This window comes from Macaca nemestrina, chromosome 7, assembly GCF_043159975.1.
Source record: "Macaca nemestrina isolate mMacNem1 chromosome 7, mMacNem.hap1, whole genome shotgun sequence".
NCBI lineage: Eukaryota > Metazoa > Chordata > Mammalia > Primates > Cercopithecidae > Macaca > Macaca nemestrina.
Window position 1 is genome coordinate 34077506 of NC_092131.1, and position 27083 is coordinate 34104588.

General features: G+C 45.1%; 1 protein-coding gene across 4 annotated transcripts in view; it reads right to left on the reverse strand.

The window, feature by feature from the left end:
* The window catches only part of LOC105495811 (prostaglandin reductase 2), a 41993-nt gene extending 38649 nt beyond the window's left edge, over positions 1-3344 (reverse strand). For 2 of the 4 annotated variants that reach the window (XM_011765613.2, XM_011765619.2), the window contains exon 1: positions 3204-3344. The gene's annotated coding sequence lies outside the window, so the exon portion shown is untranslated. The other 2 variants (XM_071099878.1, XM_071099877.1) reach the window with 2 other exon arrangements.
* Between the last annotated feature and the right edge of the window lie 23739 nt (positions 3345-27083).

A 27083-nucleotide genomic window follows, 5' to 3' on the forward strand; every position in this document is an offset into this window, starting at 1 on the left:
AAGGATGTCTTTTTACATTTGGTTCATTAAAATCAGAATTCAAGGCCCACATACTACAGTTTGAGTCTCCCTTCCCTATTTCATGCCCTTGATTTGTTTCATTACTTTGTCTGTAGAATGTTCTTTGACTGCTTCCTCATGGTGTCATTTACCATCACAAGGTAAATGACTAGCTTTTAAAGAAAGAAGGAAATGTCTCTTCTATCTCCTTCCCTTATCTTTGACTGCTAGTTACATCCAGAGGCTTGATTACTTCAGGTTCAATTTTTTAGGCAAGAATCTTTAAGGGTGGTGCCACATCCATCCATCACACCAAGAGGTCCATAATGCCATGTAGGGCTACACGTGTTTTAAAAAGAAAACTTTCTACAGAATCACCATATGTGTCAATTATATAAGGATTAAAAAGCCAAAGTTTTCCAAATTAAGTGGGTCTAAGAGTCCTTAAGTAGTAATAGAACCATAATGGCTAAATTTTCAAAGTAGGCTTTCCAAATGAAATGTCATATTTGCCCTCTTATCTAATTACTGTCAATGGTATGATTTCTTTAAAATATTAATATGTATATTATAGATTCGTCCAAACACTGCTTATCAGCATGAAAAATATACTATTAAAGTTCTCCCACTCTGTATTAAATTAGAAACTTTTCAAGTGTCAAATACTACAATTAATACAGGATAATTGTATGATATCCCTCCACAGTACCAAAAAAACACACATTTACAATATAGATAACTTGGCTGTGCACGGTGGCTCACACCTGGAATCCTAGCACTTTGGGAGGCTGAGGCAGGTGGATCACTTGAGGTCAGGAGTTTGAGACCAGCCTGGCCAACATGGTGAAACTCCGCCCTACTAAAAATACAAAAATTAACCGGGCGTGGTGGTGGGCGCCTGTAATCCCAGCTACTCAGGAGGCTGAGGCAGGAGAATAGCTTGAACCTGGGAGGTGGAGGTTGCAGTGAGCCAAAACTGAGCCATTACACTCAAGCCTGGGGGACAAGAGCGAAACTTCGTCTCAAAAAAATAAATAAATAATAAAAATAAAACATGGATAACTGGATTTAGTCATAAAATTAACAGCTAAAATAAGACACACCAAGTTCCAAGATCTGAAAGAAGGGGAGATTGCTAAATTCATCCCAAGTAGGGGAAAAAAACTCAGCAAATCCTATTTGCCTGGGATGCTATTCCTACTTGGTGCTAATATTCCAAAATAATAACAGATGAATTTGCTCTGATGTGATGATAAAGAGTGTGTTGAGTGTTTACCTTGCAGCCTGGAAAAGAGAAAGATCATTTAACTAGGAAGAACAGCGTACTTGTCCTGGTTCTAACCAGGTAGGAACTTGGAAAAAGTCCCTTCTGTCAACCTGTTTCCTTAATATTCCTAAACGCCAGGAACTGAGCAAAGACTCATTCATTAGCCTGTTTAAACCACCTCCCCCACCCCCATCCCCAAAAAACTGTGAGGTTGGTAATATCATCCTCTCAATTTTATAGATGAGAAAAGGGGCCGGGTATGGTGGTTCAAGCCTGTAATCCCAGCACTTTGGGAGGCTGAGGTGGACGGACCACCTGAGGTCAGGAGTTGGAGACCAGCTTGGACAACATGGCGAAACCCCACCTCTACTAAAAATACAAAAATTAGCCCGGCGTGGTGGTAGGCACCTGTAATCTCAGCTACTCTGGAGGCTGAGGCTGGAGAATCACTTGAAACCGGGAGGTGGAAGTTGCAGTGAGCCGAGATCATGCCATTGCACTCCAGCCTGAGTGATGAGAGCAAAACTCCGTCTCAAAAAAAAAAAAAAAAAGAGAAAAGAGAAAAAAAAAAAAAAGAGGCACAGAAAGATTGAATAATTCGCCCAAGGTCGCAAAACTTGTAATAACGCTAGAACCCATACTCCAACGCGGCACCTACTATTTCAATCACATTAGCTTCTTAATACCTTTTAATACCCTTATTTCGTGCAATTTTTCTGCCACTAGCAACTCTGTTGACCACACCTTGTTATAAAACATGTCTTTCCGGGCCCAACGCTGTGGCTCACACCTGTAATTCCAGCACTTTGGGAGGCTGAGGTGGGAAGATCACTTGAGGCCAGGAATTTGAGACCAGTCTGGCCACCATGGCAAAACCCCACTCTACTAAAATACAAAAATTAGTTAGGCGTGGTGGTGGGCGCCTGTAGTCCCAGCTACACCGTAGGCTGAGGCTGGAGATTGAGGTTGCAGTGAGCCGAGATCCAACCACTGCACTCCAGCCTGGAAAAGAGTGAGACTGTATCAAAAAACAAACAAATCACAGGTCTTTCTGGATCTCTCTCCCAGTCTTCTCCTCCCCTTCCGGTTTTCTGGTCTCCTCCTTCCCCTCCCGAAGTCTTGCATGTGGAAATTCCTATCTGGCTCTTCCCTTTCTCAGTGACCTCACTGACCTCTATGGCTCCTGCTACCAACCACTTTATATGGAAATTGATAATAATTTGCGTCTCTGGCCCAGAATTTCAAACTAACTGCCCAGATCGTCAGCGCTAAGAGGATAAGGACTCGTCTGCTTTCTTCAATGATGTGACTCCAGGCCGGGCGCGGTGGCTCACGCCTGTAATCCCAGCACTTTGGGAGGCCGAGGCGGGCACATCACGAGGTCAGGAGATCAAGACCATCCTGGCTAACACGGTGAAACCTCGTCTCTACCAAAAACAACAAAAAATTATCCAGGCGTGGTGGCACGCACCTGTAATCCCAGCTACTCGGGAGGCTGAAGCAGGAGAATCGCTTGAACCCGGGAGACGGAGTCTGCAGTGACCCGAGATCAAGCCACTGCACTCCAACCTGGGCGACAGAGCGAGACTCCGTCACACACACACACACACACACACACAAATGTGAGTCCAATCCCCTAAGCCCGGCACATGGTAGGTGCTCAACTAATCTGTGTTAAATGAAAGTTCCAGAGGCACCTCAAACACAATTACGTCAAAACCTCAGGTTGCTTTCCCCCAAGAATTCAAAAAAACACCCCAAAACCTGCTTCAAAAAGAAGCTTCTGCTTCTCAGTGTTCTGGGCAACAACGCCAGTGTCCCCGGTAGATCCGGGAGGACGCCTGGAAGTCACCCTGGTTGAGTCTCCTCCCTCCCCGCTGAAGCCCGAAGCAGCTTCAGGAGCCACAGTCGCGGCGGCCGCTCGCGCGTCACTGACCGTAGTGGAGCCCGGGTAAACGAAATCTCGCGTGATTTGCCGGAAAGATGCTGTACTCCACGACCCCAGCTCGTCCCCAGGCCGCGGCCCTCCGACCGCAGTACGCAGGCGCGCGGCTAGGCCCGGCTCCGCGCCCCCTCCCCTCCCAGGGGCGGGGTTTGGAAGCTTAGGGAAGATTCCCGGGCGCCCCACGTTTCCGGGAGAAGCAGGGGAAATGCAGCATGTCAGGGGAGAGTAACTAGTCTGGATAAAGTGCGTTAATAACTTAACCGAGATTGGTTCCCTGTGGCCGCCCCTACTGCCTTGACCCAAAAAGCAAATCTTGCAGCCTTGACCGGCGAGTTCACATTTAGCAGTTCTTGAAGAAGCTGTATTAGTTTTGTGGATTTCTCCCTGAACCTCGATTGGGAAATCATAGTGAGAGAGGGACTGTCAAGCCTACTCCTTGTTGTATAGACGGGAAACTGAGTCTCGGAGAGCTGATGTGATTGGATCACCTACCTTTCAGCTGGTTAGGGGCAGTGCTGAAATAAAACGCCTGTCCCCGGACCCTGATCCTGGGCCCCTTTGCGCCTCTTTTATTTCACAAAGAATACCAAATTCCTCCAAGATTACCCAGGGTGGGCTGATTTCTCAATTTCATTCATTGTTAGTTGTCTCCTTTTGTGCTGGACTGGGTTGAGCAAAGTGTATACCTAGGACAGCTTCGGATCCTCAGGGACTTAAGACCCTAAGAAAGATCATGTGAATTAGGCAGGTATAAGAATTGCTTGTATTCACGTGAGAGCTAATAGCTCAGCACAAGTCACGCATGGAGTAGCTGAAAGATGACGAGGTTGGTGAGCAAGGGAATAGTGATCGAACAGGTTGGAGCTGCTGGTAGCTTTATGTCTGAATGTTTTTGCTTCTTTGGGAAAGCTTCAGGAAGGACTAGAAGAATTATACTACTTTGCAAACATTTTCAGACAGGAGCTAATCTCTTTTATCTGTCATGGACCGGTAGACAGATCTTCAATGCCTTTTGTAATGACTTAAACCAAATGATGAAAAATAAAATGCTCAAATAGAGAAAAGGTAGTAGTATAAAATAAAGGTAATCTAGAACCTGATTTAAAAGAAACACTCATTCAAAATAGAAAAGAAACCCTGCAATATTAAATTAGTTTTGGGGCTGGGCGCGGTGGCTCATGCCTGTAATCTCAGACCTTTGGAAGGCACAGGCAGGTGGATTGCTTGAGTCAGGAGTTCGAGACCAGCCTGGGCAACGTGGTGAAACCGCGTTTCTTCAAAAAATAGAAAATAAAATGAAATTAGCCAGGTGTGGTGATGCTTGCTGGTAGTCTCTCAGCTGCTCGGTAGGCTGCAGCGAGCCTTGATCACACCACTGCACTCCAGCCTGGGTGACAGACTGATACCTTGTCTTAAAAATTTAAAATACATGTATATTAATTAGTTTTAGCTCTCTTGATTCTAGGGTCTGTGAACTCCTTGTAACAAGTGTGATTTTTCTCACCAAAATGAGTTCCCAAAAATTCAATAAATGAGTAGAGGATTTATATGTACATTTTAATCTTGTTTATCCCCTACTTCTAAATTTTCTCTAACACCAGGATTACTATCATTTATATAATGCTTAGTTTGAGTTGGATAATGCCTTATATGATTTTTTGCCTACACGATTTAATTTTCAAAACAGCCCTGTTACTATTATTACCATTTTACCAATGAGGAAACCAAAGTTAAACCAGTTAAGTACTAAGTCAGGTTAAGTAACTAATAAGTAAAGGAGCAAGTTATCCTCCCTCAGTCCAAGCACCTGACCCTTTGTTATATTTGCCATAAATCTGGAATTCCCTACTCCTCCCCCTTTGCAGAATTTTGTACTGCCCCCTTCTCATCATTCAAGGAATTCCTGAGAATCATTTTCTTTTTTTTTTTTTTTTTTTTAAGACGGAGTCTCTCTCTGTCGCCCAGGCTAGAGTGCAGTGGCACGATCTCCGCCTACTGCAACCTCCGCCTCCCAGGTTCAAGCAACTGAACCTACTGAGTAGCTGGAACTACAGGCGTGTGCCACCACACCCAGCTAATTTTTGTATTTTTAGTAGAAACGGGGTTTCATCATGTTGGCCAGGCTGGTCTCAAACTCCAGACCTCAGGTGATCCACCCACCTTGGCCTCCCAAAGTGCTGGGATTAAAGGCGTGAGCCACCACACCTGGCCCTGAGAATAATTTTCTAGACTTCACTAGAAGGAAGTGTCAATTATTCTCATCTCCATCTTATCAAAAAAAATACATAGTATATATTGTTTCATTCAATCATGATAAATATAGGCCAGGTACAGTGGTTCACACTCATAATTCCAGCACTTAGGGAAGCGAGACAGGAGGATCACTTGAGGCCATAAGTTTCAGACCAGCCTAGGAACATAGGAGACCCCAGAAAAAAAGTAGCCAGGTGTGGTGGCACACACCTGCAGTCCCAGCTACTCAGGAGGCTGAGGCAGGAGAATCACTTAAACCCAGGAATTCCAAGTTGTAGCTAGCTATGATCTCACCACTACATTCCACGTAGGTACCAGAGAAGACTTTGTCTCAAAAAAAAAAAAAAAAAAAAAAAAGTCCAGGCACTGTGACTCAAACCTGTAATCCCAGAACTTTGGGAGGCTGAGAGGTAGGAAGATCAATTAAGCCCAGGAGTTCAACACCAGCCTAGGCAACATGACAAAACCCACCTCTACATAAATTTTAAAAATTAGCCTGGTATGATGCACGTGCCTGTTGTCTCAGCTACTTGGGAGGCGAAGGTAGGAGGATCACTTGAGCCCAGGGGGGCGAGGCTGCAGCGAGCTGTGTTTGCACCACTGCACTCCAGCCTAGGCAACAGAATGAGATTCTGTCTCTTAAAAAAAAAAAAAAAAAAAAGCGTAATAAATATAACTACTTGGCCAGGCGCAGTGTCTCACGCCTGTAATCCCAGTACTTTGGGAGGCCGAGGCAGGCGGATCACGAGGTCAGGAGATTGGGACCATCCTGGCTAACACGGTGAAACCCCGTCTCTACTAAAAATACAAAAAAATTAGCCAGGTGTGGTGGTAGGCGCCTGCAGTCCCAGCTACTCTGGAGGCTGAGGCAGGAGAATGGCATGAACCCAGGAGGCAGAGCTTGCAGTGAGCGGAGATTGCGCCACTGCACTCCAGCCTGGGCGACAGAGCGAGACTCAGTCTCAAAAAAATAAAAAAATAAAATAAATAAATATAAATACTTAATCTGATATGTTTGTATACTCATTAAATTATGTTTTAGTTTTTTTATTCATTAAATTATTTTTAAATGAAAATAACTTCATATGATAGCAAATTACTTATGAGAAATCATTCAAGTTTGACCAACCTGCATGATATATGACAGTGCAATATCAAAGATTATTGGATGCTAAATAAAACATTTTTCCATGGAGGTGATAATTGTTCATAATGACACAAATTCATACCCAAACATACATCGTAAAGAAATAACAGAACAAGGTAGGAGATAAAAACCGCACCTGGCTAGGCTCAGAAGCTCATGCCTGTAATCCCAGCACTTTGGGAGGCTGAGGTGGGCGGATCACATGAGGTCAGGAGTTCGAGACCAGCCTGGCCAACATCATGAAACCCTGCTCCACTAAAAATACAAAATACAAACATACAAATACAAATAAAACTACAAAAAATTAGCCGGGCGTGTTAGCAAGCACCTGTAATCCCAGCTACGCAGGAGGCTGAGGCCAAAGAATGGCTTGAACCTGGGAGGCAGAGGTTGCAGTGAGCCCAGATCATGCCACTGCACTCCAGCCTGGGCGACAGAGCAAGACTCCATCTCAAAAAAACAAAAAAGAAAGAAAAAGGAAAAAAAAAGAATGCTGTAACTGAATCCTGTGACACTCAAGCTTAAATAAATGCTTTTTCATAAAAATTGAGTATTTAGAAAAAGGTCATATTTCTGCCTATTACAAGGTGGGTTCTCTGGAAAGCAGACTCTGATGGGGAGTTTGGTATGCAGGATGTCTATTACGGAATACCTTTTGACTCAATACTTACAGGAGGAAGAGGAAGAAAGCAGGACTGGGCAACAGGAGAAGTTGAACTCCACGGGGAGCTTGGAACTAACATGGCCAGTCAGAGTTTTCCTCTGTTGGACCTGAAGTTTCTCCCACTGCCTTTAGTTAAAGTCACTGTGGGTAATGTATCTCAAAATTGCAAAGCATAATTTTCTCCCCTGTACCTCCTATTGGTATGACTGATCTCTTTAGGGGCTTGAATGCAATAAACTCCCTATTTCACTGCTATTAAACAAAAGTTTATTTATTTATTTATTTTAATTTTTTTTGAGATGGAGTCTCATTTTATCACCCAGGCTGTAGTGCAGTGGCGGGATCTTGGCTCACTGCAACCTCTGCTTCCCAGGTTCAAGTGATTCTCCTGCCTCAGCCTCCCAAGTAGCTGGGACTACAGGCACCCACCACCATGCCTGGCTAATTTTTGTATTTTTAGTAGATACAGAGTTTTACTATGTTGGCGAAGCTGGTCTTGAACTCCTGACCTCAAGTGATCCACCTGCCTCGGCCTCCCAAAGTGCTTGGATTACAGGCGTGAGCCACTGCACCCGGCCATATTTCCTCCTCCACTTCTGCCAGTAAAATTTAGCTCTACTAGCCTACATTTTACTTATAATGTTGACTAATGAAATCCAGAGCCTGACCTTAAAAATACCAACTCTTCAAAATTAACAAAAAGAGCCGGGCGCGGTGGCTCAAGCCTGTAATCCCAGCACTTTGGGAGGCCGAGACGGGCGGATCACGAGGTCAGGAGATCGAGACCATCCTGGTTAACACGGTGAAACCCCGTCTCTACTAAAAAATACAAAAAATTAGCCGGGCGCGGTGGTGGGCGCCTGTAGTCCCAGCTACTCGGGAGGCTGAGGCAGGAGAATGGCGTGAACCCGGGAGGCGGAGCTTGCAGTGAGCTGAGATCCGGCCACTGCACTCCAGCCCGGGCGACAGAGCGAGACTCTGTCTCAAAAAAAAAAAAAAAAAAAAAAACAAAATTAACAAAAAGAGTCCCAGAAAGAGATAAATGAGATTTCTCCTCTCCCCTGCAGTTACTGATGGAAAGAGACATTTCTGTATCATAAAATCATTTCAAAGACTCTAACCATATAAGTTGTTAAATTAAGAACATTCATATGATTACCAACTTGTATGGACATTTATAAATGTGATCAACCTTTTTTTTGTTCCCCCTTAATATATCTGTCCTTTGAAGCATAATTTCAGGAAAGAGAGCTTAAAAACTCTTAGAGGTTTAGAAATTCTTGCATGCCAAGTGAAAATAACCTTGAAAGAAAAACCTTTGAAGATTGGCTGTTGTATCGTTATCTATTGCTACAAACAAATTACCCCCAAAACTTAGTGGTTTAAAACAACGAACTTTTCAGTGGCTCATGCTTGTAATCCCAGCACTTTGTAGGGGCCGAGGCAGGCGGTTCACGAGGTCAGGAGTTCGAGACCAGCCTGGCCAAAACAGTGAAACCACATCTCTACTAAAAATTCAAAAATTAGCTGGGTGTGGTGGCAGGCGCCTATAATCCCAGCTACTCGGGAGGCTGAGGCACGAGAATCACTTGAACCCGGGAGTCAGAGATTGCAGTGAGCCAAGACTGTGCCACTGCACTCCAGCCTGGGTGACAGAGCTAGACTCCATCTCAAAAAACAAACAAACAAAAACTATGAACTTTTATGTTATTATCTCAGAGTTTTGAAGGATCAGGAAGCCAGGCACAGTTTAGCTGGATACTTCTGGCTCAAGGTCTCTGTAGTCAAGCTGCCAGTCTGGGCTGGGCTGTGGTCTCATTAAGAAGACTCAGCTGGGGAAGAATCCACTTCCAAGCATGCTTTTTTTTTTTTTTTTTTTTTGAGACAGTCTTGTTCTGTTGCCCAGGCTGGAGTGCAGTGGCACAGTCTCAGCTCACTCAAGCGATTCTCATGCCTCGGCCTCCCAAGTAGCTGGAATTACAGGTGCACGCTACCATGCCTGGCTAATTTTCATATTTTTAGTAGAGACAGGGTTTCACAATGTTGGCCAGGCTGGTCTCAAACTCCTGGTCTCAAGGGATTCTCCTGTCTCAGCCTCCTGAGTAGCTGGGATTACAGGCGCCCGCCACCATGCTTGGCTAATTTTGTAATTTTAGTAGAGATGGGGTTCCTATATGTTGGTCAGGCTGGTCTCAAACTCCCGATCTCAGGTGATCCGCCCACCTCAGCTTCCCAAAGTGCTGGGATTATAGGCGTGAGCCACCGCGCCCAGCCCTATTATTATTATTATTAAAGACTAGTCAAGCGCAGTTGTAAGAAGGAAGAAAGAGTAGAACAAGGAGTTCAATCTGTAACTGAACAGTCAATTGATATAGCTCACAACCTTCAGACTAGTCCACATTTATTATTGCTGGGAATGAAAATTGGAACAATCTCAATGAGGGGAATTTGGCAACTAATAAACTATATATGCATTTATCCTTCAACGCCGCAATTTCGCTTCTAGAAACTTACCTTGAAGATAGATAGAGACAGATATGTTCAAGGTTATTTGTTGCAGCATTATTTATCATGGTAAAATATTGGCAACTACGTTAAGTGTCCAAGTGTAAGAGATTGGTTAAATAAGCTATGATACATCCACCTAGTAAAATACCATCAAGCTATACAAAAAAATTCAAGACAGATCATTATGGACTGATATGAAGGCCGGGTTTTTTATAGAAACAGGGTCTCACTCTGCCCAGGCTGGAATGCAGTCACATGATCATAGCTCACTGTAGCCTTGAACTCCTGAGCTCTAGTGATCCTCCCACCTCGGCTTCCCAAAATGCCAGGATTACAGGTATGACCCACCACGCCTGGCCTCCAAGAAATATTACTAAGTGAAAAAAGTAAAGTGCAAATAATCATATGTAGTATGTTACATTTGTGCAAGAAAGGAAGGAAAATAAGAAAACATACATATGGGCCAGGCTCAGTGGCTCATCACACCTATACTCCTAGCACTTTGGGAGGTCGAGGTGGATGGATCGCTTGAGCCCAGGAATTCAAGACCAGCCTGGGCAAAAAGGTGAAACCCCATCTCTACTCTAAAAAATACAAAAATTAGTTGGGTGTGGTAGTGTGTACCTGTGGTCCCAGGTACTCAGGAGGCTGATGTTGGAGAATGGCTTGAGCCTGGGAGGTCGAGGCTGCAGTGAGCCGTGATCATGCCACTGCACTTTAGCCTGGCCAATGAAACAAGACCCTGTCTCAAAAAAACAAAAAAAAGTAGAATATATATATGTGTATATATATGTGTGTGTGTGTGTGTATATATATATATGCTTGTTTTTATTAAAAGAATCAGGAAACATAAACCAAAAACAACAAAGGTGGCTACCTATAAGGGATGTAGGGAAATAGGTGGCAGTGATATTAGGAGTGAAACAGTGGGGCATGGTGGCTGACACCTGTAATCCCAGCATTTTGGGAGGCTGAGGTGGGCAGATCACTTGAGGCCAATAATTTGATATTAGCCTGGCCAACATGGTAAAACCCTGTTTCTACCAAAAATACAAAAATTAGCCAGTCGTGGTGGCGCCTGCCTATACTCCCAGCTACTCGGGAGGCTGAGGTGGGAGAATCGCTTGAATATGCGAGGCGGAGGCTGCAGAGAGCCGAGATCGTGCCATTGCACTCCAGACTGGGCTAGTGAGTCTTTTGTCGTATGCTGATGGATCTGTGTATGTTTAGGGGAGTACATTCAAAGTGGAGACTGTCTTCAAGTATGTTCCATGTTTTCCTTTCTACAGGGCCTTTTTGAGTCTCTTACATACATATGCACAGCTCCAGTGTCAGCTAGGCATGTGTGAATAGGTTGGCCCCTCTTTGGTCTCCACTATGCATGCATTCTGCCCCAGCTAGGAATATGCTTGCCCCAACCACAACAGGCTCATAGAACCAGGCTGTTGGCCTTCTCCTGCTCACCGACCTCAGAGAAGTCACTTCCACTGACAATAGCTCTAAGCATTGACATTGCCCACTGCTCCAAATAAAGCATCACCCTTCCATCACAGCAAAAAAGCTGCCAGTCTTCATGACCTGCCCTGCCCTGGCAGAACCTCCACATATTCAGCTGGAGTGGTGGTAGGGAAATGGGAGTAGCCCCAGGTCAGAATACCTCAGATCCCTCTGATTCTTACCTAAAGTTCAGTGTTCAAGCATAAATGCTTCTCATTGTTGTATGCTTTTGGTCAATTTCTGGAGCACAAAAGGGTTGCTTATGTTAATTTTGTCCAGCTTTAGAGCTGTTTTTTGTTTTTCTAATGGGGGTTGATTGGATGTACCAATCTCCTCACTTGGTTATTATGAGAAATCTGTTTGTTTATTTTATGAATTCCAAATAATTTTAGAGAAAGACTTGACATTTCTGTGTGATTCAAAAGAGACATTGTCACAGCCAGACGTGGTGATGTATGTCTCTAGTTCCAGTTACTTGGGAAGTTGAGACAGGAGAATCACTTGAGCCCAGGAATTTGGGGCTACAGTGCACTGTGATGGTGCCTGTGAATAGTCACTGTACTCTAGCCTGGGCAACACAGCAAGACCCCATCTCTAAAAACTATAGAAATAGTAAAATAAAAATAAAAGGGGGGGTAGTATTGTAAAAAAAAAAAAAAAAAAAAAAAAAAGCATTGGCTTTAAAAAAATTTTTCTTTTTTTTTTTTTTTTTTTTTTTGAGACGGAGTCTCGCTCTGTCGCCCAGGCTGGAGTGCAGTGGCGCGATCTCGGCTCACTGCAAGCTCCGCCTCCCGGGTTCACGCCATTCTCCTGCCTCAGCCTCCCGAGTAGCTGGGACTACAGGAGCCCACAACCGCACCCGGCTAATTTTTTGTATTTTTAGTAGAGACGGGGTTTCACCGTGGTCTCGATCTCCTGACCTTGTGATCCGCCTGCCTCGGCCTCCCAAAGTGCTGGGATTACAGGCGTGAGCCACCGCGCCCGGCCTTAAAAAAATTTTTCTGAGAAACTCTGATCTAATTAAACTTCCTCATTGTACAGAGAAAAAAAAAGAAAAGTTATTATTTACCCAAGATAGAATAACTTGGTTAGTTTTTAAAATAGCAAATTAAGCTATCTTCTTTTCTTTTTCTTTTTCTTTTTTTTTTTTTTTTGAGATGAAATCTCACTCTGACACCAGGCTGGAGTGCAGTGGCATGATCTCAGCTCACTGCAACCTCTGCCTCCTGGGTTCAAGTGATTCTCCTGCCTCAGCCTCCCAAGTAGCTGGGACTACAGGTGCGTGCCACCACACCCAGCTAAATTTTGTAATTTTTTTTTTTTTTTGAGACGGAGTCTCACTCTGTCGCCCAGGCTGGAGTGCAGTGGCCGGATCTCAGCTCACTGCAAGCTCTGCCTCCCGGGTTTACGCCATTCTGCTGTCTCAGCCTCCCGAGTAGCTGGGACTACAGGCGCCTGCCACCTCACCCAGCTAGTTTTTTGTATTTTTTAGTAGAGACAGAGTTTCACCGTGTTAGCCAGGATGGTCTCCATCTCCTGACCTTGTGATCCGCCCGTCTCGGCCTCCCAAAGTGCTGGGATTACAGGCTTGAGCCACCGCGCCCGGCTAAGTTTTGTATTTTTAGTAGAGACAGGGTTTCACCATGTTGGCCAGGATGGTCTCCATCTCTTGACCTCGTGATCCGCCCACTTCAGCCTCCCAAAGTGCTGGGATTACAGGTGTGAGCCACCGTGTCCCGCCTATCTTATATTTTCATAGTGACTAATAAAGCTACCCATCCTAGAATATTTTTTCCAATTTCTTTAATTTGCTGCCATCTGTTGATCACCTCTGTCTTTCTTTTCATGTACTGTTTCTATGGATACATGTCTAGGACTTGTATAATAATCGTAGGGGTGGAAAGGTGTGATATGCCTGACACTCCCATAAAAACAGACAAATTAACAAGAGAAAAAAGCATAACAAATTTATTTAATCAAGATGGGGTTTTTTGTTGTTTGCTTGTTTTTTTTTAGACAGAGTCTCACTCTGTTGCCCAGGCTGGAGTGAAGTGGTGCAATCTCAGTTCACTGCAACCTCTGCCTCCCAGGTTTAAGTGATTCTCCTACCTCAGTCTCTGGAGTAGCTGGGATTACAGGCACCCGCCACCATGCCCAGCTAATTTTCATATTTTTAGTAGAGATGGGGTTTCACCATGTTGGCCAGGCTGGTCTCGCACTCCTGACCGCAGGTGATCTGCCCACCTTGGCCTCCCAAAGTGCTGGGATTACAGGCATGAGCCACCGTGCCAGGGCTAATCAAGGTTTTACAAGATACAGGAGGACTTCAGAAATGAAGACCCAAAGACCTAGGGAAAATTATTTTTTATAGAGACAGAGTCTTGCATACTGCCCAGGCTGTTCTCAAACTCCTGGCCTCACGCAATCCTCCCACTTCAGCCTCCCAAAGTTTTGGAATTACAGGCGTGAGCCACTGCTCCCAGCCTCTTACTCATTTTAGAGCCACAGTGCCTAGCATAATCTTTGACATATATAAAAAGTACAAGATATATTTGTAAATTCAATGGAAAATCTGGGACTCTTCTCCTAATTCAAGTTGTCTGCATTATCTCAGTAAGACTTTCAAGCTCTGTGGTCAAGGTTTCAAAGGCATTAGATACGCTGAGTGCAGTGGCTCACACCTGTAATCCTAGCACTTTGGGAGGCCAAGGTGGGAGTTTCATTTGAGCTCAGGAGTTTGAGACCAGCCTGGGAAACATAGTGAGACCTTGTCTATACAAAAAATGAACAAAATTAGCCAAGCGTGGTGGTGTGTGCCTGTAGTCACAGCTACTTGGGAGGCTGATGTAGGTGACTCGCTCGAGCCCAAGAGGTCAAGGCTGCAGTTAGCTGTAATCACCCCACTGTTCTCTAGCCTGGACGACAGAGCGAGACCGTGTCTCAAAAGAAAAAAAAGGGGCAGGGAAGAAAGAAATAAAAGAAAACAAAGGAAGGAAGGAAGGAAGGAAGGAAGGAAGGAAGGAAGGAAGGAAGGAAGGAAGGAAGGAAGGGAGAAGGAAGGAAGGAAGGGAGGGAGGAAAAAGAAAAAAGAAAAGAAAAGGGAAAGTATTCGATAAGCAGTTGAGATCAGAAATTCAGTTCTGCATCTTCTTTGTGACTTCTCATTCATCTCTGGGTCAGTCATAGAGTCTCTCTTGTCTTAATTTTCTCATCTATGAAACAGCTACCCCTCTATTTATCACCAGTGGTTTTGAGAACCTTAATCAACATTTAGGAAATAATATATAATCCTCATAACATGAGACCCATCATTGAAAGACTATACCATTATCATGGCCCATTTCATTTTATCTGGATTTTTTTAAACTAAGTTGGTTTTATATATTGATGTGAATTTCTACGCAGCACCATTGTTAAATTGAGTGTTGATTTTCACTCCCCAGAGAGTTTTCTCCTTCAGTAGTGGAAAAATGAAGCGTACATTATTGCAATAATAACACTCTTACTTGTGATCTTGTCATTTCACAAGATTCTTTTTTTTTTTTTTTTTTTTTTGAGACAGACTCTTGCTCTGTCGCCCAGGCTGGAGAGCAGTGGTATGATCTCGGCTCACTGCAACTTCTGCTGCTGGGGCTCAAGTGTTTCTCCTGCCTCAGCCTCCTGAGCAGCTAGGATTACAGGTGTGTGCCACCATGCCCAGCTTTTTTTTTTTTTTTTTTTTTTTTTGTAGAGATGGGGTTTCACCATGTTGGTCAGGCTGGTCTTGAACTCCTGACCTCAAGTGATCGGCCTGCCTCGGCCTCCCAGAGTGCTAGGATTACAGGTGTGAGCCACAGCACCTAGCCTCATAAGAATCTTGAAACAGGAGTTGGGCTAAATTACAGCTTAGAGGAGAAACCTTCAGAGTAAAAGCATGAGCTGTAGGAACAACCTTAGCTGCTGTTCTTTGCATTTTCCTTTTTCTAGGTTCAATTCTTGAGAACCCAGGAGTAGATAAGCCCTAGCATCATATGCATTCAAACACTTCTTTTAAATATAATAGCTGCTGTTTCTCCTCTAGCTGCTCCACCAATCCTATGAGACACCCTTCTTATAGTCCAGGGGGGACTTCCTGATATCTGTCCCTAGCTATTCCCTTTTTCCTGTTGGTTACTGAAGAAATAGTGGGCAAGAGCTTGTGGTTTAGGAGAGCTGCCAATCCATACCTCAGCATGCATTGTTATCAACCAGTTTCAATTGTGATGACTCTTGGCACTTGCAAAAGCTCTTTAATTTCCGTCTCCCATTGACATTTGCTACCATGCTCTCTTGCTGTGGCCAGAATTCAGTCCTAAGAAGTTACCACATGTGACTGGGTGGTATTTTGTTAAGTAATAACTTTATTTATATGTATACATCCATATGATGATGTAGATACACATCATAAACACTACTCTATGCCTTATATATGTATGTATATATATCTGCACATGAGTAGTTCAAATTCCTTGACATAAAAACATATAGAATTTGTGCACAGTGGCTCATGCCTGTAATCCCAGCAGTTTGGTAAGCCATGGTGGGAGGATCACTTGAGGCCAGGAGTTCAAGACCAGCCTGGGCAACATAGTGAGACCCTGTCGCTACAGAAAATCTTAAAAAATATTAGCCAAGTGTGGTGACACACCCCTGTAGTCCCAGCTACTCAGGAGGCAAAGATGGGAAGATTGCTTGATCCCAGGAGATTGAGGTTATGCTGAGCTATGATTGTACCACTCCAGCCTGGGTGACAAAGCAAGGCCCTGTCCCCCCCCAAAAACAAAAACAAAACAAAAACTTACAGAATTTCCATATATATATATATATATATATATTTTTTTTTTTTTTTTTTTTTTTTTTTTTTTTGAGACGGAGTCTCGCTCTGTCACCCAGGCTGGAGTGCAGTGGCACGATCTCAGCTCACTGCAAGCTCCGCCTCCCGGGTTCCCACCATTCCCCTGCCTCAGCCTGCTGAGTAGCTGGGACTACAGGTGCCCACCACCACGCCTGGCTAATTTTTTGTATTTTCAGTAGAGACGGGGTTTCACTGTGTTAGCCAGGATGGTCTCTATCTCCTGACCTTGTGATCCACCCGCCTCAGCCTCCCAAAGGGCTGGGATTGCAGGTGTGAGCCACCTTGCCCGGCTAATTTGTGTACTTTTAGTAGAGACGGGGGTTTCACCATGTTGGTCAGACTGGTCTCAAACTCCTGACCTCAGGTGATCCACCCACCTCCACTTCCCAAAGTGCTGGGATTACAGGTGTGAGCCATTGCACCCGCCCCTACCCATACATTTTCTCCCCTCACGTTCCCATATTAAAACACTCTGGTCCCACACATTTTGAATAAAGGATATTCAACCTGTAGTATATAGTATATACTGTAATATTACATAATATGTAAAATAGATACATTCCCATCATTTGTCTCTACCTTATCTCCAGAAGCCCCAAACCCTATTCCTTTCCATAGCTGAGGATGATACCCAAATCTGGATCATCTGGCCTCTTCCCTGCGTCTTATATTTTTGAGGGACTCCTGTGCATACATACATACATACATAAAATTGTGTTTCTCCTGTTAATGTCTTATGTCAATTACATTCACAGACCAGCCAAAGAGCCTAGAAGAGTTGAGGGAAGCATGTTTCCTTCCCTACAGTCACTGGTGTGCATGTGAACAACACGTGTCACATGAACAGCAAACTCAGGTGTTTCACCACTTATCTGTTCACGACTGTAGTCATTCTCCATTTCTTCTTCTTCTTTTTTTTCAGGCTGGAGTGCCGTGGCATGATCTCAGCTCACTGCAACCGCCACCTCTCAGGTTCAAGGAATTCTCGTGCCTCAGCCTCCAGAGTAGCTGAGACTACAGGCACAAGCCACTACACTCAGCTAATTTTTTGTATTTTTAGCAGAGACAGGGTTTCACTATATTGGCCAGGCTGGTCTCGAACTCCTGACCTCAGGTGATCCACCCACCTCAGCCTCCCAAAGCGCTGGGGTTACAGGCATGGGCTACCGTGCCTGGCCCATTCTCCATTTCTTCTGATTTCCTTAATAAACACTGCTGTGAACATACCTCTTTCAGTTGATTTCATCATTTCACCAACCTGAACACAAACTCCATTAGGCTGGTATTGCAATAATATCCTCTGACAGATAGCATAGTGCCACTGAGATGTGTTGGGGTGTGTGGGAGGCAGAAGATGTACCTTGAACGGGGGAGGAGAGGGCTATGCAAAACAATGTCAGAAATGAAGATGAACTGAAAGGGGTGTCAAGTGCGACTAGTCTAAAACACAACGCGCAACCAAATCCTTGACAATAGTAGGAAATTACTTGCAGGGAGAACATTCAATTAAGCCACTATTTTCAGGAACTAGTTGAAAAAGGACTAATAAGCAGCCAACTGTTGAACATCATCTTGAGAAACAGCTAAATGACAGGTGCATCACCAAAGCGGGTAATGAACACATGAATAAAGATGTAAGTGTTTTGTGTGTCTGAAGTGATATTGCTGCGAGTGAATTATTAAAGAGTTTTATAATTTAAGGCTCAGCAAGAAGAAACTCTTGTTAAGTAGCTCTTTAGGGGACAGTGGGTTTCTACTGATCATATAGTCATCCAACATGGCTATGTTCTTTTTTTTTTTTTCTTTTTTTTTGGGATGGAGTCTCACTCTGTCACCCAGGCTGGAGTGCAGTGGCGCAATCTTGGCTCACTGCAAGCTCCGCCTTCCGGGTTCGCGCCATTCTCCTGCCTCAGCCTCATGAGTAGCTGCAGCTACAGGTGCCCGCCACCATGCCCAGCTAATTTTTTGTAATTTTTTTTTTTTAGTAGACATGGGGTTTCACTGTGTTAGCCAGGATGGTCTCGATCTCCTGACCTCTTGATCCACCCACCTCAGCCTCCCAAAGTGCTGGGATTACAGGCGTGAGCCACCGTGCCTGGCCTTTTTAAAAATTATTATTTGTGTGTGTGTGTGAGAGAGACATAGTTTCACTCTTGTTGCCCAGGCAAGAGTGCAGTGGTGTGATCTCGGCTCATTGCAACCTCTGCCTCCTGGGTTCCAGCGATTCTCTACCTCACCCTCCTGAGTAGCTGGGATTACAGGTGCCCATCGCCATGCCGGGCTAATTTTTTGTATTTTTAGTAGAAATGGGGTTTCATCATGTTAGCCAGGCTGGTCTAGGACTCCTGATCTCAGGTGACCCACCCACCTTGGCCTCCCAAAGTGCTGGGTTTACAGGTGTAAGCCACCGGGCCTGGCCAAGACTGTCTATGTTCTATGTGCTGTAACAGTTGCTGAAATCCTTGTCTTAGATGCCCAGTGCCCACACAGTCTCCACATACTAAGCATATATGTACACACAGTACCTCACCTCTTATTGTAAATAACAGCATAAAATCCAGCTCAAGGCATGTTGCATCATTGGAACACCTGAAAGCTTGCTGCTTTTTCTTCCTGGATTGACTTTATTAAAGTCAGCCTCCCTGGGCTACCTTTAATTCTGCAGCTTGTTTAGACCCAGAGGTCTGACAAGACTTTCCTTAAATCTAGATGCTTTGGTGCTTCCCAGCCTGTGTGGGCCTGGTATACAGGCGGCCATGCTTGTGAGATCCATTGAACTTGTCTTTTTTTTTAATTTATCTTTTTTATTTATGCCTCTGTAGGGGAGAAAAGTAATATCTTTCATCACTCATTGCTAGGTTCTTGGCTGACCCCCCTATAACAAAAGACAGATGAACAGGAAAAGAGAGATAATCTTTTCTGTCCTTTTTTACCAGGTCCTTGGGAGAATGTAGGAGGTTTGTGATATAAATGCAAGGAGGAGAAAAAGAAAGATTCAAGAGTTTTACAGAAGTGACTTTAAGAAAATTGAAGGGGGCCAGGTGCTCATGCCCATAATCCTAATTTTTGGGAGGCTGAGGCGGATGGATCACTTGAGGCTAGGAGCTCGAGACCAGCCTGACCAACATGGCAAAACCCCGTCTCCACTAAAAATACAAAATTTAGCCAGGCATGGTAGTGGGCACCTGTAATCCCAGCTATTCAGGAGGTTGAGGCAGGAGAATTGCTTGACCCCAGGAGGCGGAGGTTGCAATGAGCTGAGATGGCGCCACTGCACTCCAGTCTGGGCAACAGAGTGAGACTGCATCTCAAAAAAAAAAAAAAAGTTGAAAGGAACATATTTCCTTTAGTCCTGTTTTCCTGGCAGGGCCCCAAGGAGGTGGCAAAGCCCCAGAAAGGAAAGGAATTGGGGCCCTCAGTCTTGCAAACAAGTCTCATGTCTCAAGTGGGCGTAGAAACGAAGGTGTCAGCAGATCTGAAGGGGCTACTGGGAAAGGGACAATGTCTCCGCAGGGATCTTCAACAGCCAGGCAGGACTCACTGTAAGAAGGTCACCTTCAACTTGGAATTGGATAAGACTGTGGAATCTTTGCCTGATTGCAAGGTGCCAAACATTAGAAATGACCAAAGTTAAATATTTGCCTGCCTGTCTGACTGGGACAGAGAGGCAGTAACTCAATTGATATGGAAAACAAAATACCTGTTCTGCAGGTCTGGCCCTGGGTGCTGAGACTGGTTTTCTCTGTGCATTCATCAGTGAAGTTGTGCAGATATAGCTCAACTGGAACTACATTTCCCAGAATTCCCTCCCCCATAGTGTATGAGTTAGGCTTGGCTACAAGTGAAAGATTGCATGTGATTTGGATGGCAGAAGTGAAGCAGTGGCCATAATGCTCTGAAAGCCTCACATACATCATGACTGCCCTGCTGACTTCCCTTGGTGTGGGGCAGCAACTTGGCCCACCATTCCTCCAGCTCCCATCCCAGGGATGTTTCCTGGGATGCTTCCCAAATAAACTACTTGCATTCAAATCCTTTTTTTTTTTTTTTTTGAGACAGGGTCTCTCTCTGTCACCCAGGCTGGAGTGCAGTGGCCTGATCATGGCCCACGGCAGCCTCGACCTCCCGGGCTCAAGCAATTCTCCTGCCTCAGCATCCCAAATAGCTCGGACTACTGGCATGAGCCACTATGCCTGGCTGATTTAAAAAAAAAAAAAAATTGTAGAGACAGGGTCTCCCTATGTTGCCCTGGCTGAGTCTCAAACTCCTGGGTTTAATCAATCCTCCAGCCTCAGCCTCCCAAAGTGTTGGGATCAAATCCTTATTTCAGGGCTGGCTTCTGAGAAAACCCAACCTAAAACAGACCTCGTAAGATGGAACAATGGACCGAACCTGATAAAGTTAAATGTATTTATTTATATTTTATTTTTTGAGACAGGGGCTGGAATGTCAGTGATGTCACCCAGGCTGGAGTACAGTGGCATGATTTCGGCTCACTGCAACCTCCGCCTCCTGGGATTACAGGTGCCCACCACCACGCCTAGCTAATTTTTGTATTTTTAGTGGAGACGGGCTTTTGCCATGTTGGCCAGGCTGGTCTTAAACCCCCGACCTCAGGTGATTGATCTGCCCGCCTCGGCCTCCCAAAGTGCTGGGATTACAGGCATGAGCCACCGCACCTGGTCAGATAAAGTTAAATTTAAAGATCCGCCTGGCTGGGCATGGTGGCTCACGTCTATAATCCCAGCACTTTGGGAGGCCAAGGCAGGCAGATCACAAGGTCAAGAGATTGAGATCATCCCGGCCAACATGGTGAAACTCCATCTCTACTAAATACAAAAATTAGCTGGGAGCGGTGGCACGCACTGTAGTCCCAGCTACTTAGGAGGCTGAGGCAGGAGAATCGCTTGAACCCGGGAGGCAGAGGTTGCAGTGAGCCGAGATCACACCACTGCACTCCAGCCTGGCAAAAGAGCGAGACTCTGTCTCAAAAAAAAAAAAAAAGATCTGCCCTTAGATTCAAAAACCATCTTCACGTATAACAGGGAGATACTCACACCTGAGCAGTCACAGGTCTTAGAGTTGGAGCAGGCCTCTGGCTGTGCCTGTGGGGAAGTTCAAGGGTGATCCCAAAGGTCCCAGGTTTTCAATTACTTTACATCCTGTTCAACTATACCAGATGAATAAGTGTTGTTTGTGTTTAAGATGATGCTGAGCAGATAAAGAGAAACACACCAGTGTCACCCTAATACACCTGAGCTCCCATCTCCTTCCCAAGGCCTACATCAGTGCTGCATCTTGGTCAAAAGAAATGCCAATTTGACTCCAAACAACCTTGAAAGTAACAAAGCCTGTACTAAATCTCTCTCAGGCTGGGTGCGGTGGCTCACTCTGTAATCCCAGCACTTTGGGAGGCCGAGGCAGGCGGATCTGTTTAGCCCAGGAGTTCAAGACCAAGCCTGGGCAACATGGCAAAACCCTGTCTCTACCAAAAATAAACAAACAAACAAACAAAAATACACATATATATATTTATATATATTATATATATATGACATATATAACTTAGCCAGGTGTGATGGCATGTGCGTGTAGTCTCAGCCAGTTGGAGGCAGAAGCATCACTTGAACCCAAGAGGTTGAGGCTGCAGTGAGCCTTGATGGGACCACTGCACTCCAGCCTGGGTAACAGAGCGAGATCCTGTCTCAAATAAAGCAAAAATAAATCTGTTTCAGAGGGTTGGTTGAGGAAGTTGAGGAAGGAGCTACCTTATTGAAACAATAGCAAGTTCTCAAGCTTCAAAATTCCACCCTTAAGGAAATTGTTTAAATCTTTCTTCAGTTCCCCAAAGGCTCCAGCGCCCCTGTGGGTGCGTGCCCCCAAGTCCCACCCCCAAGTCTGTACTGGTGCACAAATGTCGGAGTCTCAATGACTCACAAACCAAGAGTTTCCTCAAGAGGTTGGGGTTGGGGAAAGAATGGGATTGGGGGGCAGGGAGAAACTGACTAATTATACCTCAAAAATTATTGTCCCTGTCACATGCAAAAATTAATTGCTTAAATGAGCATAAATTCAGGATCCACCACTCCCTCCTTACCAGCCAAGCCTCCTCTCAGGGAGAATTAACATAGGATAATAGGAACGGACTATTAGAAAAACTCAGTTACCTCTCACTTCCTGCTGGGAGCCAGTCCCTTATTCAGATAGGTATTTTAGGCAGGGTTGCTAATGACCTCCAAGCCCATTAGTGACATTCTTCATGTTGGCTTCACATGCTGATGCAGGTGATGTGACTGCCCCCTGGCAAGATGGGAACTTCTCTCTCTGCCCTGGCACAGCTGCATTAATGTTCTTAGGTAGCCCCTACTATTGTGTTCTAGAATTAAAATCCAGGCTAGTAAAAAGGGCTTCAGAAATTGGCCGACCACGAAGTCCTTTCCTATTTTGTTCTTTTCTGCACTGATATATGAGTAAAGGTTTACGTGGTTGACACAGCGTCCAAACTCCATTTTCTCTGCTAATGGAAGAGAGTAGAGGGAAGAAAACACAAAACAAGCCCTGTGTGCACAGCACACACACTGTCATTCTCACAAGGGCCTTTCTGGCTTCTTGGGCAGCTTGTCTCTTGAGGGGAGAGCAGGGCCGCTGGTCATGGTGCCAGGAACTCCTAGTTGCGTCAGAAAGGGGAGCCGCTGCCCGTGAAGGCTGAGCAAATTCCCCGAGGCACCCAAACAGTGGGCAGAGGAATTCAGAGGTGTTGGGCCCCTGCTGCCTCCACCCCTCCCACTTATAAAAACACAGGCAACAAGCCATCAAAAAGACATTTTCAACCAGCAAAGCCCTAATATCCAAAATGCATACTCCAATGAATCAATAGGAAAAAAAAAAAAGCAACCCACTGGAAAAAAATAGACATTTCACAAAAGATGAAAAATATATTTAAAAGACGCTCATCGGCCGGGCGCGGTGGCTTAAGCCTGTAATCCCAGCACTTTGGGAGGCCGAGATGGGCGGATCACGAGGTCAGGAGATCGAGACCATCCTGGCTAACACGGTGAAACCCCGTCTCTACTAAAAAATACAAAAAACTAGCCGGGCGAGGTGGCGGGCGCCTGTAGTCCCAGCTACTCGGGAGGCTGAGGCAGGAGAATGGCGTAAACCCGGGAGGCGGAGCTTGCAGTGAGCTGAGATCCGGCCACTGCACTCCAGCCTGGGTGACAGAGCGAGACCCCGTCTCTAAATAAATAAATAAATAAATAAATAAATAAATAAATAGGCCGGGCGCGGTGGCTCAAGCCTGTAATCCCAGCACTTTGGGAGGCCGAGACGAGCGGATCACGAGGTCAGGAGATCGAGACCATCCTGGCTAACACGGTGAAACCCCGTCTCTACTAAAAAATACAAAAAACTAGCCGGGCGAGGTGGCGGGTGCCTGTAGTCCCAGCTACTCGGGAGGCTGAGGCAGGAGAATGGCGTGAACCCGGGAGGCGGAGCTTGCAGTGAGCTGAGATCTGGCCACTGCACTCCAGCCTGGGTGACAGAGCAAGACTCCGTCTCAAAAAAAAAAAAAATAAATAAATAAATAAATAAATAAATAAATAAAAGACGCTCATCTTCACTAACTAGCAGGATAATGCAACTTAAAACAATAAGATGTCTTTACATCTGATGATATCAAATGGTAAAGAGGATGTGTAACAATGGGAACTCATACATGGCTGGGGAGGGAATACATTGGATTCAGTCACTTGGAAAACTATTTGGCAGTATCTAGCACAGTTGATTATTCACACATGCTATGTGCCATTTGTCCCAAAAACCTGACCACTTCTCTTGCAGGTCTCCCAGAACCTTGTCTGGATTAGCTATACAAACAAATGAGGTCTGGTTCGAGGACCTGGCATTCCTTTCCTTCCTTCCTTTCTTCTCTCCCTCCTTTCTCCCTTTTCTTCCTTCCTTTCTTTTTACCTTTTGCCTTCCCTCCTTTTCTTCCTTTACTTTTGCTTTTCAAAATAGTAAAATACAACAAACATATAGAAAAATGCATAAAAGACTGGGCACAGTGGCTCACGCCTCTAATCTGAGCGCTTCGGGAGGCCTAGCCGGGCGGATCACCTGAGGTCAGGAGTTCGAGACCAGCCTGGCCAACATGGTAAAACCCTGTCTCTACTAAAAATACAAAAAATTAGCCGGGCATGGTGGCACACACCTGTAGTCCCAGCTACTCGGGAGGCTGAGGCGGGAGAATTGCTTGAACCCTGGAGGCGGAGGTTGCATGAGCTGAGATAGAGCTACTGCATCAAGCCTAGGTGACAGAGCGAGACTCTGTCTCAAACAAAAGAGAAAAAAGAAAAATGAATAAAATATATTTGGACAGTTTAAAAAATAATTACAAAGCAGCCCCCTGTGTAACCAACACTCAGATCAAGAAATAATAATGGCCAAGCATGGCGGCTTATACCTGTAATCCCAGCACAATGGGAGGCTGAAGCCAGAGGACTGCTTGAGCCCAGAAGTTCAAGACCAGACTGGGCAACACAGTGATGTCCTATCTCTATGAAAAATTTTCAAATTAGCTGGGCATGGTGGCATGCACCTGTAGTCCTAGCTACTTGGAGGGCTAAGGTGAGAGGATAACTTGAGCCCGGAAGGTTGAGGTTGCAATGACTTGTGATTGTGCCATTGCACAATCCTGGGTAACAGAGTAAGATCCTGTCTCAAAAAGAAAAAATAAAATAAATAGTAATAATCAGCACCCAAGAAGTTCCCTGTGCATCCCCTGAGTGATCACAACCATCTCCCTCCTATCAGAATTACTATTATCCTAACTTTCATTATGTTAATTCCTTCTTATTCTTTATAATCTAACACCTGTATTTGAATTTTATATGTGTGGATTCCCACTGTGTACATTCTTCTGTATCATGCTTCTTTCCCTCAATGTTATGTTTGTGGGATTCAAACAACTAACTCACTGGCTGTCACCGTAGGTCACTCATTTTCATTGCTGTATTGTATGAATTCACCACAATGCATCTCTTTCATTGTTTTTCTACCTTTTTTTTTTTTTTGAGACGTAGTCTCGCTCTGTCACCCAGGCTGGAGTGCGGTGGCATGATCTTGGCTCACTGCAACCTCTGCCTCCTGAGTTCAAGCAATTCTCTGCCTCAGCCTCCCAAGTAGCTGAGATTACAGGCACCTGCCACCATACCCAGCTCATTTTTTTTGTATTTTTAGTAGAGACAGGGTTTCACCATCTTGGCCAGGCTGGTCTTGAATTCCTGACCTCATGGTCCACCTGCCTCAGCCTCCCAAAGTGTGGGCATTACAGGCATGAGCCACCGCACCCGGCTGCATCTCTTTCATTCTATTTTTTTCTTTCTTTCTTTTTTTTTTTTTTTTTTTTTTGAGACGGAGTCTTGCTCTGTCGCCAGGCTGGAGTGCAGTGGTGCAATCTTGCCCCACTGCAACCTCTGCCTCCCAGGTTCAAGTGATTCTCCTGCCTCAGCATCCCAAGTAGCTGGGACTACAGGCGCCCGCCAGCATGCCTGGCTAATTTTTGTATTTTTAGTAGAGATAGGGTTTCACCACGTTGGCTGGGATGATCTCAATCTCTTGACCTCGTGATCTGCCTGCCTCGGCCTCCCAAAGTGCTGGTCTTTCATTCTATTCTTGATAGATAGGATTGTTGGGCCGGGCGCGGTGGCTCATGCCTATAATTCCAGCACTTTGGGAGGCCGAGGCAGATGGATCACGAGATCAAGAGATCGAGACCATTCTGGCCAACATGGTGAAACCCCATCTCTACTAAAAATACCAGAATTAGCCGGGTGTGGTGGCAGGTGCCTGTAGTCCCAGCTACTCTGGGGGTTGAGGCAGGAGAATCACTTGAACCCGGGAGGCGGAGGTTTCAGTGAGCTAAGATTGTGCCACTGCACTCCAGCCTGGCGACAGAGCGAGACGCCGTCTCAAAAAAAAAGAAAAAAAGATAGATAGGATTGTTTCTGCTTTGAGTCTATTATGAACAATGCTGCCAAGAACATTCTTGCACCTAAATCCTGATACCCATGTGCAAGAGCTTTTGTAAAGTGATGGCATTGGGGGGCTTCCCTTTAATCAGGGCTTAGTACATTCACGCTTCTTCCCTGTCTCCTCTTTCAAAACCAGCTCTCAGGAAAGGATTAGAAATTCACTCATGGCAAGGTATAAATGGCTGAGAAGGATTAATATGTAGTCTCTCCCATATAACTGTGAGGTGGGACCAAAGGAATTAATTTCTAGTTGTAGAATTTTAGTATCAAGAGATTGGTGGAGAGAAATCCATTACAGTTAGCCCTAGAAAAAAGCATCACATGGTTGTAATACCATGAACCAAGAAAATGAAAAAGAAAAACTCCACATACACAACAACAACAAACCAGCCAAGGTGTTATACTCTACTTGAAAGGTCAAAAACCACATACAAGAAGCGAAGTCCCACTGGGCACAGTGGCTCATGCCTGTAATCCCAGAACTTTGGGAGGCCGAGGTGGGTGGATCACTTGAGGTCAGGAGTTCGAGACCAGCCTGACCAACATGGTGATACCCCATCTCTACTAAATATACAAAATTAGTTGGGCAGGGTGGTGCGTGCCTGTAATCCCAGCTACTTGGGAGGCTGAGGCAGGAGAATTGCTTGAACCTGGGAGGCAGAGGTTGCAGTGAGCCAAGATCACACCACTGCACTCCAGCCTGGGCAACAAGAGCTAAACTTCGTCTCAAAAGAAAAAATAGAAGTGAGGTCTCGTCTCCGAGGATCAGTTGGTAGTTAATGGCTAAGTTAACTGGTGATAGAGCGGTCAAAAGTAAGTCCTCAAGGCCAGATATCAGCACTTGAACCTCAGCTCCATCAGCTAGACGGGTCACGTTCTCCCAGCCTCAGTTCCTCTT